We start from the raw sequence: 18,656 nt of genomic DNA on the forward strand, positions 1-18,656 counted from the left end.
ATTCCTTCCCGAGAAGGGGTTTTACCAAAGTAGAATTACAGGAAAAACCTGCAGAAATGATAGTGATTCCAGACTTTAGTGGATATTACTGGGAAACAGAGCAGCCGTATGGACTTCCCACCTACCATCAGTTACTAGCAATGCAACACACTCCACTCCTGAGATGCACACTTAGATTTGGGTTAAATATAAACAAAGGGAAGAAAAGCATAGTGATTATTTGCGTATAGCTGGCATACTTGCCAACTTGGCAAGAAAGGCAAAGTGGCAAGGTCAATCCAGTTCAGCCCTTCAGCAAGGGGCTGTGGCTTTGCACCCTCCTCCTGGAAGATGTTGCTTAGGGAGAAAAGACAATGGGGAGTAACAGCAAAGTAAAGCACAGTTCAGATAAGGACTCACGTTAAATACCTCAGCTAGAAGATGGGGATAATGCTACTTCGCTCCTCCGTGTTTGAGATGAATGGAGGATGCCTACACCACGCCTGCCCTGAGTGAGCAAACAGCCTCACCCCACCAGCCACCTGCATGAGGGTCTGCCCAGCTGAGAGGGGAGGTTTGCAGCCTGAGAATTTTGCTGTTATTAATTATGATCACATTCAGTGTGATACCTGAGTCAGTGGCAATCTGTCTGGCCATGGCAGAAAAGGGAATGTTGTGTAAACATGAAGCATGTCCAGCAACAAGGCGTCCTCTCCCACCTGGGAGACCACACACTGGCAGTGTGGGGACAGCTGCTGCAGACACCCAAAGCCAGAGCTACCTGGCATGTGGATTTGGTATCATAATAAAGCCGCCAGTACCAGGCAGCTCTCAGCAGGAACGCCACAGAGGATGCTGGCTTTGGGGCACAGCGTGGCACAGGGGCCCTCATCCCTGGGGCTGCTGGGGATGGGGCAGCATGTGGACACACAGTGCGTGAGCCACCCTCAACCTCCAGCATGCTCAAAGCTGGGCTTTTGGTGGACCTTGTCCTTGTTCCTTGGGCAATCACAGTGTGAATGCTGGATGGCCTCATACAGCCCTCCTGAATCAGTGGGGTGGGAGCAATGTGGGGATGGGGCTGTGCAAGGGGAGGGGATGGAGAAGAAAACAGAGACATCAGTATGTGTGCACGTGCGTGTGTGTGTGGCAGTTCAGGCACCACCTCATGTCCCTGCTTTATTTATAAAGTATAAAACCACATGGAAGATGCTTGAGGTTATCTGAATGTTGAAATAAGTTAATCTCTTCTAAACAAATTATCTACTTCTGACTCATTTCTAAGAAACTTGGGCTTCTATGACCAAGCTTCCTTTACAGTCATCAGTGATTTTTAAATTATAAACCAAGAGAACATAATTTTCAGTGAAAGATGCCTCCTGTGCATTTTGTGGTTTTGATTTAGCAGCAGGAAGACGATACTGAAATATCTGAGTCTATAACAATTAATGAGGATATTCCAGGGTTTATAGCTGAATCACAGTTCCCACCATGGGTCCCCTTTGTTTTTTTGCACTATTAACAAATGCAAAGGTTGCGTATCTTTACACCCAGTAATTGCCTCTACATTCATGATAACTTTACAGAGATGCACTGTTTTTCCAGACTCACGAAAGGCCTTGACCTATAAAATTCAATTTCAAATGGTAAAAATCCCCTGGCCACCATAGATGCTGGTGACAAACTAATGTGTTATGTTCCATAACGGTCTGTTTTGAGCACTGGCTTGACCTGTAAGTGTTCTAGATACAGTCTGACTAAAATGGGTTTTATTATTTTCCATTAGTGTCTGCCGCAAGAAAATCAACTGGCAGTCCACAGGGGAAATAAAAGTATTTTCCTCCTCTAGATAGCATCTGCTGCAAATGTAAACGGACCCTTTCCCAGCACTCTCCTTCCTTCTGTTTCTTTCCAGCCCTCTGACGTGATCAAATTTCCCGAGATTCGTGCTTTGGTTGCAAGCCCTGAGGCAGGGCGAGAGCAGGAGATGCTCCGCAGCCCTGCAGGACCTGATGCTGTGGTTGGATGATGCTCCATCAAACCCCTGGCCTGGGAGCTAGTCGAGCGAGGAGACACTGTCATCATGCCAAACAGCAGCACCACCAAAGTATCACAGTCTTGGGCAGACCCCCATGTTGGGCAAGCGTGTGGCTTCGAGCAGGCGCCATGGGACAGAGCTGATGAAACACCTTGCCCAGACTCGGGCACCGTGGCCGCACAGGGTACGGCCTGCCATCTCCCATGGGGACACCCACAGCTACAGCCTGACCCTGCCTGGGGCTCCCTCCCATCCCAGGGGGAGCTTCTGCCTCTTGGGCTCTGATTCCACACAGCTTTTTCTGCTTCTGTCTAGAGAGAGCTTCCCAGCAGTGCCCACCAAGCTCGTTTGCCCTCCTTTCATGTCCCAAAACTTCTTTTTCTTTTTAAGGCAAATTATTCAGTTGAAAAAATCCCCCAGCATTAAAACCTGTCTCACGTCGTCTTGTCTCAGTAAAACAATGACATTTTCCCCTTTTTGATGCTCAGATCTAGCTCCGCAGGAAATTTTACTACCATGACTCTTTCATCTCTCTCCTGGTTTGAAGATAAACGATCCTTGGACTCTTCTGGACCTGCATAAATCACAAAAGCAATCTACTAAGAGAGCTGCCTGTGGCACTGACTTCAGCTGGAATTGAAAAGGACAGTCAAAAATATCCATAGTGCTTACACAAGGAGTAACAGAGCCGGGGTAATCTAATTTCTTCTCCTTTCAGCAAGCAGGACCACAGCATGGGGAAGAGGACCATGGTGGGACCATGGCACTGCGGGGATGATGGCGCCGGGATGCCACCCTGGGAACCCCTGAGGATCACCAGAGAGAAACCACAAAACTGGGTGACTTCTGAGGACACGGGACTCGCTCTCAAACACAAGTTCTAGTAACTCCTCCCAGGACACTGAATGAGGTCCCAGGTGTCAGATGCATGTGACATCATCCCTTTCCTAAATGCATCCAGCTCTGCCTGCAATCTGGGAGGTTTGCCCCTCAGTCAAGCTCTGGACGAGTGGCTGAGACCAGAGAGGTGTCACCTCTGGGGACTGAAGTCTGGGATGTAGGAGAGGCAGCTCACCTTATATTGCAAGCCATCTTCAGCCTTTGCTGAGGTTATATATGCAGGATGGAGAAACTCAGAGGGTTCCTGCTCTGTGAGTCTCAGCATCATATTTTCTTCTCTCAGATACTTCCCCTGGGTGACTGATGTGATGGAAATGACAACCAAAGCACCAGAAACTTGGCTTGAGAGTGGGGTGACAGCCTCCAGGCAAGACCTCTCCTGCTTGGAGACTCCATGAAAAACCACAGAAGAAGGGCAGCACATGGCCTTGGGAAATGCAGGTGGTTAATGTCACATCTCCTCACTTGAGGCTGATTTGGCTGAACTGGATGGGGGAGCATCTGAGGAAAATATCCTGTGCCCTGAGCTTGCTTGAGAGATCGCTATGGGGTGGGCAACAGTGGCCAGCTCACAGGCTGCCAGGGCAAACGTGGCTTCAGCTTCACCTGGAGCAAAGCAAATCCTCTGCAGCATGAAGGTTTGGGTGCTAAAGAGAGCATGGTCCTTGTGCCCAGGCACAGCTGCAACCTGTCGGTGCCCCGGGACAGGGATGCCATCTCTCGGTCCCTGTCCCAGGACACTGGCAGGTTGCACCTGCAGACAACACTGCTCCAGCAGCTGTCGATGCAGCAAGCAACTGCTCCTGGGTGACTTGTGCTTTTCTGTGGGTGGGAGTGTGGGCTGCAGAGCTATTTTTGTGTCTCCCCTCGCTTTCACCCGATTGCAACCGGATACCGCAAGCCCCATCAGCCCTGAGCAGAATGCGCAGCATCGCTAATGCAAAGCACTGTATGCTTGCAGGCAAGGAGATGGGGGTTTTCGCTTCTTTATTTTTTCCTTAAGCGAATTTTTAAAGCCCTATTTGCCAATTAGTTGCATTGCTCATCGCTCCTTGTAATTTGGGAACATCTGCCGAGATCATTCATGCAGGATTGCTCCCCATTAACAAAGGCGTTATCTTGAAACTGGATTTAACATAGACCCCCGTGACACTCCGCTCCTGCCAGTCTGACACAGTATCATGATCCCATTTCCAGTCATAAGACTCCAATCCACGGGAAAATCATTTCAGTGAATTCCCATGCCCAGCTAATAAAATATCTTTTTACAATAAAGCATCACAGCCCAGTACAGTGACCACCCTACCGATGAGTTAGCAAGCACCCTGGATGTGTAGCAAGCAGCACGTGTGGCAGCTGGGACGTGAGAACACCTGGCATAAAGCGTAATGAATCATCTCTATTCTTGCTCCATCTCGCTTGGCGTTGCATGGGCATCCCTCACTTTCCATCTGCTTTATTCAACTCTGACCACCTTCATTTAAGAGTTGAGAAACAAGAGACATTATATGTCATGAGAGATGGTTTTCGGAATAATTCTCCTTTTTTCTATCACGGAGCTGCAAACAGAAACAGCATTTCTCTCTGACTCTAAGACCTTCTCCTGACATGATGAAGTCAGTAACTCAATGCTCTTCACACAAGTTTAGGGATTCCCATACTAGGATACCTTTACCAAAGCTTGTGAAAACCAGGCCTGATTTTCACAGCTGCTTGATTTTTCCCCTTCTCTTTTCTGACTTGGAAAATCTTGGAAATGTTTGTGTGGAATTTTCCATACGTGGAATTACTGATGTAATTTTGGTTTCTTGCATCCTTTTATTTGGGTGCAGCCAAATAACAGCCTCTCACCACAGTGTATTTGTGGGAAATGACAAAGGGACATCAGCCCAGAATGAAACCTCATGAGCAGGAGGAGGAAAGTCATAGAAAATGGCCTGAAAAGCAATGGATAGAAAGGCAAGAGGAGGAGGGATGAACAACTCCACTTCAGCAGGGTGTTGCACATGTGGAAGGGAGAACACTAGCTGTGATATTTTGCTCTCTTCGAGACTGATTTCTGCAAGGTCTTTGTGTCCCCACTGACACTGTGGTCCTTGGGACTATCAGGCTCCACAGCTCACCCCTGAAATTAAGCTCTCCCAGCATCTTTAAGGAGCACGCAGAAGGAACTGCCTGTTGTGCTTGCCTCATGGCAGGTTTGTGAAGAGCTGTGGGAGGATTTTCAGCTTTTGGATGATTTGCACAATGTCTTCACTACAAAACAGAGGGACCTACATGAAAAAAAAAAACTATGAGAATCAAGGGAGGCCTGCTTGGGCTCCTGTATGTGATATATTTCTTGAATGCTGCATAAAAATATGTAATTATTTTTGTGCCAGTGCTGTGGAAACTTAGAGAAGGCTCTCACCTGCTGTAAATCAATGGATCTGATAAGATCTGCCCTCTCTGAGGTGGATCGAGCTTTGCTGGTGAAAGAATATGATAAATCTACAAGACCATACCCACAGGTGAAAGATAAATACACAGGACACAAGCTACATATATGAGACACACAGAGCACATCCCTCCTCGTCTGTGCTTTCCGCAGGGCAGGACGGATGCAGGTCGGTGAATCTTTTGGTGGCTTTGTTTGCACGGTATGAAATCTTTAGGTCCTGAAGAAAAAAAGCACATTGCAATGCAGAAGAGAGAGCTGCGAGTGGCATAACCAGCCAGTAGCTACATCCCATATTTTTACATCAATTTTCACCCAGAACAGGGAAAAAAAAAGAAAGTCAAAGTCTTCCATGAGCCCCCGACAGTGGCTGGACGCTGCTCTGATTCAGTGAGGGCAGCCCATGAGGTGCCGCAAGAGGGGCCAGCAGGGCAGGGATGTTAACCTAGAGCTGGAGGTCAGGCGTGCGCTTGGACATTTTTCACAAACCAAGTGTGCTGATTTGGCAGAAATTTCCTTTTCCTTCGGGTGATTTTCAGTGAGAAAAATACTTAATTGCTCATGGAAATGAGTGTTGGTAGGGTCCAGCAACCAGTTCAGGAGGCTTAGCTAGTGGCCAACACCAACTTTCTTGCTCAGATGGCTAGTTAGATGTTTCCAGAGCTGGAGGACTACAGACCCAGCCTTCATCCACCATTCAGTTGTGTCTTTGTGATTTATCTAGCAAATCTCTGTGGGCTCTAGGGTGCAGTTTTATTAAAATGTCCTTTTTCCCTAACTCAAGAGGATGGTTACAAAACACACTGAAATTTGTTTTTCACTCTTTAGGGCTTCCAGAACTTTGTGCTCATCTATCTTACGTTATTTTTCTTTCTATTTGTGGTTTTGAGGTCATGGCTCCAGAAATGTTAACTCTTCAAGTGAAGTTCAGAGCCAAAACCAAATTCTTCTTGGAGGAAATACCAGAATTTCTACTGGTGCCTCATAGCTGAAAAATATAGAAATGAATACATGGTAATTGATCTATCTCTCTGATCAGAAGGTATCTCAGTGAAGTTATGTACTCATGGAAAATGTTATATGATAGTGTCGGGTGGAGAGCACAAACAAACACAAACTTTCCCATAAATATTTGCTTGTCTTAAATTAATCTGCTTTGCCCTGCTCATGGCTTGCTGGAGTTTATTTTCTGCAAATATTCTAACAAGAGCTTGTTGGCAAGAATACACATAGAAAATACTCAAGGTAATATCTGAGGAAACTATTTTGGAAGGTCTGTTTTAAGGCCAGCAACCCTAAGCCCTACTATTTTTGTGCCTTTGGATTTAGCAGTCTTGAGGCAAGGGCAGCATTCCCCTTGGAGGGGGCCAGGTGTGGGGATGTGGCTCTGAGTCATGAGTCAGATCCTCATTCTCCATTCTGGGGAAGATGTTGGTTAACCAGTGACAGCTGGAGAACTGAGATTGCATTTCCATGGTCAGAAGAAAAGGACTCCAGAAATGCTCTTCCCCACTCCCTGCCTTTGCATTATGTGAAGGCAGGAGAACCAAGAGTCTCCCCTCCTCCCTCTTCCTTGGGTGCAGATGACAGCTCAGTGCTGAAGTCCCCGGCTGTATTGCAATCCCAGTCCCTTCCCTTCCCTTCCCTTCCCTTCCCTTCCCTTCCCTTCCCTTCCCTTCCCTTCCCTTCCCTTCCCTTCCCTTCCCTTCCCTTCCCTTCCCTTCCCTTCCCTTCCCTTCCCTTCCCTTCCCTTCCCTTCCCTTCCCTTCCCTTCCCTTCCCTTCCCTTCCCTCACCATGAATCCTCCAGGCAGTTTATATATAGCTTGAGAGAACCAAACAGCATTATTTTAAGTTCATGAACTAGTGTGCATATTCCTTGTATGCCACAAGGCAGCTCGAGTCAGACTTGCCCTCTGAATGCAAGACTAGGGGCATCTTCTCTCTTCGGTGCCTGAGCAATGGAGCAGATCCCCGGGGAAGCCCTGCAGCACACGTAACGTAACGTGTACTGCACAACGGCCGAGTCTGACATCTTCAAGTCTGGCTTCATTTTGATTCAGAAGAAAATTCCTGAAACTCTCCTCAAAGCCAAAGGGACAACAACTCTAGATAGATCATAGATATAGATAGATATTTCATTTTTATTGAGATGTCTTTATTTTCTATTATTATAATATATAATAAACAATAAAACTGGAAAGCCATTCCAGAGGGGAAAAAAAAAAAAAAAAAGAAAAATCAGTGTTTGCTGTTTTCTTTTACTTTTTTCTTTTAATCTGGTTACCCGTTGGAGGAATGTGCATAATTTTGGAACCATTTTGATGGAGGTAGGTATTTCATTGGCAAAGAGATACAAACTTATTCTAGCAGCTCTATTAATAGTACTTAGCACTTACTCAGGTATCTCAACCAGAGTTTCTCAAAGCTGAGATGAAAGTATATCATTATGCCTATTCTAGATCAATCTGTCTAAAACTGAGCTGGAAAGTTTTAAATTTTGCTTCTAAATCACCATTTCCAGTAGGTCTTTGTGAGTTACACTTGTACAGTCAGGAAATGGAACGATTTCTCATGATGTTATGTCAAAATTGGGCAGCAAGAACTGGCTACACCTCTCCAGACAGGACAGAGCGCTGCACTAGGAATCAAGAGATTCTTCTCTGCCACCGCCTTCCCGTGCACACCTTTTTTTCTCCTCCTTTAGGCTGCTGGGTGTGTTCAGACTGGAAATCCTCTGGAAAAATCATGGTGGCCTCCCACTGCCGTTGCGACTAATGCTATAGGGTGGAAGAGCCATGCAAATCATTTGGAACAGGAGATGTGACAAGGTCGAAGAAGAAATCACAAGCATTTCTGCAGAAACGCTGCTCGAAAGCATTTTAACACTCTTTTGTTTTTTTAAGTTCTTTTAAAAAAATGAAACAGCACAAAAATTACTCATTGGACTTACAGAAAAGAATGACTCTTGCAAAACATGATCACAAGCAGTTGTGATATTAGCAACCACCCCTTCAACATTATGGTTACGTAGGCATTGAATGAGAAAGCCAGAAGGGTATGTTTGTAAAGGAAACCAATTTTTCATAGGTTACTCCCTCAACAGTGGGATACCACAGATTGAGAAGAGCTGACTATCCTTCCGGTAGCAATAATGCAATTACACTATTCATAGCGAGAGAGAAAAACACCGGCTGATTTTCTTTTGCATCATAATCTGTTAACCTCAGAATTAACCTTGCTGGACACAGATCTGTTAACTCTTACCATGCTTCTCCAATTAAACTGTTGAAGTCTGAGACAGAAATAGCTGCCCACAGCTGTTATGAATTGATATGTTCCCTGATGGTGCTTGGCACTGCCTGCAGAAAAAAGAAAAATATCGTATTTTATTCTTTGCCATGAAGCTAACCTTTTTTTAATTTTTTTTTTTTTTTTTTTTTACTATTTTTAATATTTTTTCATTGCAAACTGATGGTATTAGACTGCTCTGCTTTGCTTTGCTTGGAATGGAAGGCAGACACGATACTTGAGTGTTCTCTGTAATGTAACTTCATATCTGATATTTTTGTTTTAGAAAAAGGAAGGGTGGAGCATGCTTGCAGGGCTGTGTAGCTGTAAGTGCATCAAGTTACACTGGAGCATGTGTTGCACTTCCAGTACTAACAAGGAGCTACAGACCCTTAGATATCCTCTGCCCAGCCAGTAATGATGGTAAGAAAGGGATAGATCCACCTGAGGCCAACATCTTGCAAACGCCTACTCACACGCAGTGGCAGCCGTGGTTTTAGTGCGTGCTCAGAACGGAAATCCCCAAATCTGCAAACGGGAGAAAAATGGCAAAATCCCCAAATCTGCAAAGCCACCTCTGCAAACTGGGGTTGTATGTACATACCGAGCAGATGTGGATCTTGAGAAACACGTTAAATGAGGTCTCGTTGATCTTTCTCACACCCATTTAGGCTCCTGCTCCTGACGGCTGGCCATCATGGCTGAAGGACATTTAAGCAGTAGTTGAATGACACATCCATAAGGTTTTCACATAACTTTTGGAGCCTTGGCTGAAAAATTGACTTAATTACCAACAGCCAGATTATGTTCTTGGGGCGTAAAACATGATTACAGAAAACAATGTATGGGAAGATGTTTAAAGTGAGAAGAGTGACAGCAAAACCGCATGGATTGCGGACTCGGCGGCAAAAACATTTCTCAAAGCAGCCCAGCTGCCAGGATCATCTGCACAGCCCTTGGCAATGAGACATCCAGACACAAAGGACTTGCCCACAACCTTCTTGGACTACAAAACCCTCAAACCTGCCCATTCATGGGGCTAAGCAGTAGCGGCGCTTTGAGAAGTCACAGAGCTACAGGGCACCCCGGGGTGGGGGAAAGACACCCACCCCAGCTCCACGTCCCCCCCTCGTACCGCTGTGTCCTGTGCTGTCTGCAGGCTGCCCCCCTGGCTGGGGCCACCAGGCACACCACTGCTTTGCCAACCGCCTCGAAACCAGCCACAATCCTCCACCTGCAGATGGGCTGGTGTGTAATACTGGTGCAGCTTGGTTTTCTTTTCCACAATTGCCAGCGTCACCTTGATTCAGAACAAATGAAAGCATTGAGTGTCTACATAAGCTCCAAACAACTTGTGTTCTCTCATCTTATGCCCCCCGCTCCATGCATTACTCTTCTGTTTGCCTTCCCTTGCCCTGCACCTAGAGGGGAGATTACAAGTTGCACCATCAGCAGCCAGGCAAGGTCTAAGCCACAAGGAAGGATCTGAGTCATCTCGCTGAGAGAATATTTTAGCCATACATCATTGTTTGTTTTCAGGCAAACCAGTACAATTATGCAACATAAGTTCTTTTAAAGCATTTGGGACTTCAGTTCAATTTAAAATCCTGTAGGTTTTATGGCCAGAATGAGTGATTACTAAGTGTGTGCATACAAATGAAGACTTGGGAAGAAGCACATAGGGAGGATTAAAGGGCATGTGGAGCCTCATGCACAGGCTGGGAAAGGTCCAGCCAGGCTGTAACAGAGGATGGGAGATCTGAAGAGCCCATGTCAAAAGGTGCGTTATATTTATGGCTCCAGAGCACAGTTTTGCTCTCCCAGTGCAGTGAACACTTTCTGTGAGCACAAGGCCTGACTCTGATCTCCTGCGAGTGCATTTCCATGGGCTTCAGTAGAGCCAGGTGACTTTGCCTAGATTAACTCCTGATTTATGCTGGCTTAAATGGGGATGAAAATCTGATCTATTTAAAAACAAGACTCAGTTAAAACAGGAATAGAGGGAGATGTTAAAATGTCTCCAACCTGAATATTCTATCGCTCCAGGAAAGTGTTAAGCCAGAGGTATACGGCTGCCTGTTCAGCCTGGGGCAGGGAAGATGGCTGGGGTGGGGACACAGCCTTGAGCCACTGGACTCCGTGCTCTGTCCCGGAGGTGCCGTGGGGCTGTGGGGAAATCACAGCCATTGCTGAGATGACTTTACCACCATCCTCTGCCTCCTTCTCCTCCCAAGGCAGCGGGTCCCCTGCATACAGTTTTTGTCCCTTTGACCTCGCAGGGCGACAAAGACTCATTTTACCTTCCTTTTATTTTGCTTTACCTAATAGATGGAAAACACATCACCCCCTTCAGGCACAAACTCCATGCGATCTGTTCTGCGTGATCAAGACACAAAGCCCAGCTGGGTGTGTAACCTAGTGAAATGCTGGGGTTTCAACCCCAAACCCCAAATTAAGGTTGACATATGGGTGATTCCCACAGCCCTTCCCAAAGGGGGGGTGAGTTTGCCTTTAGGCTTCCCCCCAGGGTGCTGTGGCCGTGCAGACCGAGCCATTGGGTAAATGAGCCCCAGGTGTCTGCATTGAGTAACCCAAGGTCAGGTGTCCCACTGAGGGACAAAAGCTGGGACCCCTTGCAGGAGGGGCAGTGTCTGTGTGTGAGGGGGATGCCCTGTGCAGAGTTCCCTGTTGGGGAAGGACCTCCCGCCTCCCTGGGACTGGGCTCCAGTCAGGTCTGGATCTTGTAAACGCGGGCTCCGTAGGGATTCAGTATGTGGCTTCCTTGGTCTGATGTGTTTGGCTGGTTGACTCGGTTGTCTCCCGTCCCTTCTGTGGGAGACTGCATTTCACCATTTATTCCCCCCATTGTTGGTCATGCGGTGTTGTTGTTGGGGTCAGTGGGATTGATGTCGATTATGTATAATCTGACTGACTTGTTTGTACCCCCAGCGCTCACCCATGTACTGACCCTTCTGTATCAAATACAATTTGGTTATTGGTTCATCTTTATGCTGGCTGTGTCCTTTATGCTAGGCCTGGTAATTGGCAAAACACCTGGAAAGCTGCATCCACAGAGCTCAGCACCTGTGCTGGCTGCTGGCAGGACCTGCTCCGTGCCCGGTGTAACCACCACTCCTGGGGCCTGTGGGGTAGAGGTAACTGGGAGGAAACACACACCCAACCCGTCCCCACCAGCGCCCAGCTCAGCCTCGACACTCATTGGCCCTGCCCACTGTGGTGGAAAACATACAGTTATTAAAACATTACCAGAAGCAGGATGAAATAAATCAGTAGTTCAGTGCTTGCAAAGAAATTTGAATTGTCAACAATAGGTTTTTATTATCATCATCATCACAACTATTTAAAGACCCTGTGCTCACTGTCGTGCTGTTATGTGAGGCTCGGCCACCACCACACAAACAAGGTCTTGGTCCTTGTGAACTGCAGGCCCCAGTGACAGAACCAGGAGCTAGAAATGCAACAGGCAGAAACCAAAGAAAAAGATCCCAAATCTTGGCTCAACATGCTTTCTTTAAAACGTACTCTCATTATTTTAGGAGGCCTGGCAAATAAATCAGAGGTTACAACGCCAGCTACTTATTTATTTATTTCTCCTTCTGTATAAAGGAGTGGAGTCTACAGTGTTATTTTTTTCTCTCTTTTTTTTAGGGTAATGTATGGACAGATTTTCACATGCGCATCCATTTTTTACTTACACTGTAAGATGTAAACTCCACTAAAGCTGGGGGAATTATTGACAACAGATACTGAGGCAATCCAAGGCCAGACTCTGACCTATCGATTTCCCCGAGATTGCACAGGACGTATGTAGTTCATTGCAGACTACAGTCTTTGTTTATTTTGTTTGTTACTCAATATATAACAATGTGGAATAAAAAACAATGCCAAACTGCAGAAATGCCCGAGGATTTCTCTTTAATTGAAATCAGGTCTGGGAACATCCTTGTAAATCAAGAGCAGTCAGCCTTTGAGAAAATTCACTGCTTTTGCAAAGTTTACTTTCAAATGGGATTCAGCTTTTACTCTTTGTCTCTCACACCGGCTCAGCTAAATAATTTTTAACGATTTCTCTGAAGTGGCTACGTGCTGCTCAATAGTCTGAAAACTTCCAGGCACAACAGATGCTGGGCAGGATTCTCATTTATACTAAAGCTGTGAATAGTAGTTGAGAAAAATCAAATACATGTAATTATCACAGATATTCCTGGTGTCAGTCCAAATCCATATTTTTAAAAAGCTAGATGCTCTTCCGAATCAGGATTTTGGTTCAGTCCATTCAGAACCTACAGGCTCTCCTTGTAAAATTATGACTTAGATGTGAATTTTACATAAATTTGATGATGCTTTAGATTAGCTTTTAATTCAGAGCCCTATAATTGCAATGCAGAGTGCAGGCAACTGAGAGCATCTAAGTCCATCAGCAGTTTGGCTCCAGCTACAGCCTTCTCTGAGAGCACTTCAGCCCCTGACAAATGGGTGCCAACCACAGCAAGTAGAAGAAACATCTAAGCTCTGATGTCCTAATTAAAGTCCCCTCGTTTCCCACATTGGAGCTCCCTATGCGTTATGAAACATCCAAACAACAGTGTTTCTGCTTAGCTAAAGATTTCACAATGGGACTTTCCTTCTGCAGCTGTATTTTTCCAAACTCACATTTTCGGAGGCTCTCGTTTCAGTGTGTTTATCGGATTGAGATGTCTCACAATTATTTATAACAAAAGGTTTCGTCCTTCCAGCCTATTGTGAACGGGCAACACACTGAACGCTAAGTTAGCAGCAGCAGGCAGCGAGAGGATCAGGCTATTAAGATTAATGCAACAAATTTGAATTCTTCCACCCCCTCCCTCCAGTAACCCGTGTGTGTGTGTGACTGGGAAGGAAAAGAAAGGGCTCCTATGCTCCAGGATAATGGCAGACGCTACTGAAGAGGAAAAAGGAAAACACTGTTTATCCCTAGCAGGAAGATAATTGATCTATAGTCTGCACACAACTGGTCTCAAAGCAGCCAGTAGCTACACAGAAGAGACTGTAGCTAACCAGAGCCCAAACTAGCCTGTCAAACAAAAGCTTTATAGGGACACCAGGGAGAACAAAAGTAGCACATTTCATTCCTTCATAATAAATCTTCCATCTTTATTGTGCGGAGATGTTTTGCTCCCGAGCATGCCGTGCTCCGGAGCGGGGGCCGCCCCCGCCACCCCCACCGAAACGCTTGACGGCGACCCAGCGCATCCAGCCTGAGCCGAGCTGCTTTATCAGGCTTTGGGGTTTATTTTCGCTGCGCACAGCCAGGCCCAGCTGTTCTCTGCATCCTCAGACAGCGGCAGCTCTTGGGCTCCAGCTCTATCACTCTCTATTTTATGTGCGCTAAAGGTAATAAAATAACCATTTCTAAATTTAACTAGCATTACATAATGCAGCTATTTATTATGTAAAGCTGCTGTTTACAATGCCCGAAATATTGATCACTATAAAAAATGCAATGCAGCTAGAGCTCATATAAATTAAAGTTACTGTTTTCCTTTCTTTTTGTTTAAAGGATCAATCAAAGGTCTAATTTGTTCTCGTGAATTCACCTCTGCAAAGCATGCAAAGCACCAGGCAGCGCATTGTTTGCTGTCATTCAGGCTTGCGTGCAGCACTCAGCTCAGAATCTGGCAAAGGATATGTAAAGATGACAATTTGTTCATTATCCAAACCACTGGAAAAGGCAAATAAAGCATACTAACCTGCTTTATTTCAAATCAGGTCTTTTTTTTTTTTTTTTTCTCAGCTATAAAGCAGCATTGGCAACCACTTAAGAATTCCAGCATTATGACTGTATATCATCATTATCACCTACAGTAGATTATGAATAGGTATTTTCTTACAATAGCACATGAAGCCTGAGAAAATGAAAGACATTTTCGTATTCTTTAGGCCTTTGGGGAGTAGAAAGAAGGATGGAAAAAGAGAATTAAATATTAACAGAGCGAACAGATCACTAAGCAAAAAACAATTAAATAGCACAGCATCCATTCAACAATAACACCAAATCATGATGCAACTGCTGAGCGTGGGGTGACATACTAATCATGGATTAAAGGGACTGATTTGTGTCTCATGAGTATTCATGGGCAAAACCTGATATGTGCAAACTGATCTCAGGGAAATATGTTTTGTGGGAAACATGAGGTTGTACCAGCGTCTGAGCAAAATGATGATGGCTTTTCTTGACTGTGCCTTAGGGACAAAGGAAATATTTACTTTTTTATCTCCTACTTCCTTTTTTTCGTGAAGTTGTTTTCCTCCTCTCTACAGTATGAAACACAATTTTTTTCCCATCTCCCTGCCCATCCTTGCACTTGTCTGTACACAGGTGATCATAAAAAACCCACTCCTATCATTTGATATCACCCAGAAAAATCAAAGGTTAGCATGAACCACAGAGCATGCCATCACGGGCAATATTCCTCTAACAGCATCCAGTAGCCAGTGTTTCCGAAGATGAATCACCCCTATAAACAGAACGATCTGGTGTAAATCCAGCCCTGTACCACCTGTGCCATCAGCAATTGCACATGGCTCATCATAAGGGGAAGAGGCCACGGACAGCAAATAGAAAAATGTCCTGCATCGGTGGGAGCACCTTTTTTGTACCATTAGAGTTGTCTGCCTGGGCTTTGGTGCAAAGGCTGCTGCTGGACATACAGCACTACACAACCTTTTTTCTTCCAGTTACCTTTAGCTCAGGATGCAGGAAAATTAAAAACACCAATGGGCCAAATTATGGTCTCCTGAAGAAATTTCCCTTATAGTCCAGAGAAGACCCCAAGGAACCAATGAATCCAACCAGTTCTGTATTGAGAAAAGGTCAAATATACTAAATAGCTTTCCCTCTACTCACTCCACGAGGGTGAAGAAGGTCACACACCCCTCACGGAAAGCCACAGAGCTCTGCAGCTCTCCCAGGATCAGTCCTGTCTCCTGCTCCTGCTGCTCCTGGGCCTTGCATCATGGCACTGGAAGTCTTCTGTGGGCCTCCAGAAGCCACTGTTGAAGCCATCAGGCAGCAGATGTAAGAGGATTAGAGCTGCCCAGGCCCCCTTCACTCCTGGGGTCAAGGACCAATGTGCCTTCTCTGCTCTGCTCTTCATTCTCCACTCACACATTCTTCACCCAGTGTCCACCTGCCTTTCCCCATTCTCCTTTCAGCCCCAGGAAGGAAAATCATCTCTAGTGGTGTCTGAACACCAGATGTTGCCATGTAGGTAGGGTGCCATGTGCTTTGTGCAAAATACTCTTGGGAAATGATCCTCTGCAGTATCTTCCACTAGACAACTACTCCAAAACAAGGAGGAGGCCCCCCGTGACTTCAGTGTCACTGAGGAGGCCATTGCTGGGTATCCTAAGGCATCTGACTTATATAGCTTCAGCCCTGGTAGAGCAGACTAGTTTCTTTTCCCCATTTTACATTTGGAAAGTCCCCGATTCTTCCATCTACATCCTCATCTCTGACATCAATCAACAATGTCGGGGCAGGACTGTTTATTGAGATTGCTCTTCTCAATCAGCCTCTGAGCAGTTGTCTTCCTTTCAGCACAGTGAAAAATCCAGCAGATAAGGCAGTACACTTTTATAATCTTAATGGAGCTCATACTTTAAATTTTAAAGGAGCTTAAACAGTGGGAAAGCCCCTGTGGAAAATCCAGTGTTTTCATATGCAAGTCAGGTTTTTGGTTGTGTATTAGTTGTTGTTATTTTCAGTAGCCGGTGTTTCATTTCTGTTCAGAAACAAATGTAAAAAAGCAAGTGAGCAATTTATAATGAAATAATCAATGCTGGTGGTGAATCCTCTGGTGCCTGTGCACTTAGCCTTGCCTATGATCAGAAATTTCTCTTGGGGGCAGCATTTCTTACAGAGATGGATGGATTTATTTTCCGTCTTCAAAATGTTTACTAGCACATCTAGATCTCCTGCTCCAGCTGTACTGCTGGTTGAGGGCCAAGAGCTCCCCCCGCTAATGCCAGCAGGGGAGAGTAGAGGTGGAACACCAACCCAAAGACAACCCAAAGGCAAGCCACTAACCCTTTCCCTTCCCCTGAAAACCCCCGACTTAGCCTCAGGTGGAGCATTCACAAGAAACTCATGGTCCACCCAACCTACACGCCATGGGGCTGCAGAGCCCCTCTGTCCCCCCAGGGTGGGCTTCAGGGCAGCAGCAAAGCTCAGGCTGCCTGTAGTGACACCAAGCACCAGGGATAACTAATGCTGGGGACTGTCTGAAGCTGTGTCCCCACAGCAAGATGAAGCATATGGAGCTGACTGTAGGCTGCCAAGAGCTCTAAGTCACCTTGTGGGATACAGACAGTTCTGCTGGTGAGTAAGTCAGCTGGGGACCATGCCAAGGTGATGGAGAAAATGCAGCCAAGTCATGCTCTGAGTAGGTCAGATGCAGGAGGCTGCTCCACACATGCCATGAGGTTACAGAGCTATAAATGTTTAATTGCTTTCCCCACATCAGTCTCAGTAGGTGAATGAAGCCCTGAAAGGTGGATAGGAGAAGCAGATGCAGCGTTTGCCTTAATGCTCAGGACTAAGGGCTCTCAAACCCTGACAGTTTCTCAGAAGCATGCATCTAAACTAGGTGTAAAATATAGCTGAGGATAGCTAATTAACTGCACGGCTGTTTGCAATCCGTGAGGATTCAACTCTCCTGTGAACTAAATGTGAAGAATACAGCTGAGGTTCAGTACCTTGGAAAGAAAGCGTTGATGAGCGAAGGGCTGAAGAAACCAAGCTCTGCATTGTGAGAGAGATGAGAGCAAGAGCAGAAGGGTGTTCCTGCAGGGAACAGTCCCAGAAAGCTGGATGATTACACAGCACGAAATAAACTGAGGAGCTTTACATCAACAAAACTTCACAAAACTTGCCAGGTGGGATGTCAGGAGTTCAGTATTTATCAACAAAGCCATGGGGACAGTTGTACTTGTAGCTAGTCTGACCACAGGAGCTCCAAAATAGATGCTTCTGAAAGCAGGCAGATATAAACCCAGGCCATTTTTGGAAACTGTCCCCTTCTTTTTTCCCTTTTCTTAGCTCCAGACCGTCTGGAAACTGAGGTGACTGATTTTCATCTTGCTTATGCGACCGTAAATCAGAAGCAAATTTAGCAAAGGCAAGAAGGTGATGTGGGTGTAGTGGGCTGGAATGCCTGAGAACTGTCTTTATTGTTATTATTAAGTTATAACTGCATGTGGGACTATAAATCAGCCCACCCTGCTGATAATGGAGTGTAGGTAGCACTACACTTTCCTAACCAGCCCGAGACTGGTAGGGTTTTATGGCACCCTGCACTAGCGAATGCCTGAGCTCCTCCTCTTTTAGGAAGAGCCATGGCTCTTTCCTTCCCATCGCTGGTGTTGCAGGGCCACTAAACCCCTCTGCTTTCTTCCCTGATGTCCAGATCTTTGTCCCTGCTGGTGTTTTGCGGTGCTTCTCAGAGCAGACAGTCTATTCTCCAGACTTACGGGCTTGTTAAATACAGCAGCTTTTCACAGGGGGAACAGAAGTCCTTCCTGCAGAAATGAAGCATAACAAAGTGGAGTCTGCCTGAATGACGGTGGCTGTGGCTGGTTACCTTTACTCACCATCCCTAGGTTTGGGAGGATGCAAATCTTACTGCAGAGATATGCACCTCTGCTTGGTGCTGTGGAAGATGCTTCTGGCCTTATATTCCTCTCCCCATCCATCCATCATAGGGCATTTTCCTCTCTTTTATCTTCTTGCGGGGAATCTCCCCGTTCCTGCTGTGCATGATGCTTCCTGCTCATGTCAACAGCATCGGAGATCTCACCTGGGGTATCCCAGTGTCAAAACCATGAGGCTGAACTGGCTGATAAAAGTTCCAGCAGCGGTAATCAAGCAGGTAGTGGACTTACAGACATCTCTGTGTGGGGTAAACACCAGTGGGTGAGAAAAGAGGCTACGCAGAGAGGGGCCCCTTGTCCT

Source organism: Athene noctua, chromosome 8 (genome assembly GCF_965140245.1).
Source record: "Athene noctua chromosome 8, bAthNoc1.hap1.1, whole genome shotgun sequence".
Lineage (NCBI taxonomy): Eukaryota > Metazoa > Chordata > Aves > Strigiformes > Strigidae > Athene > Athene noctua.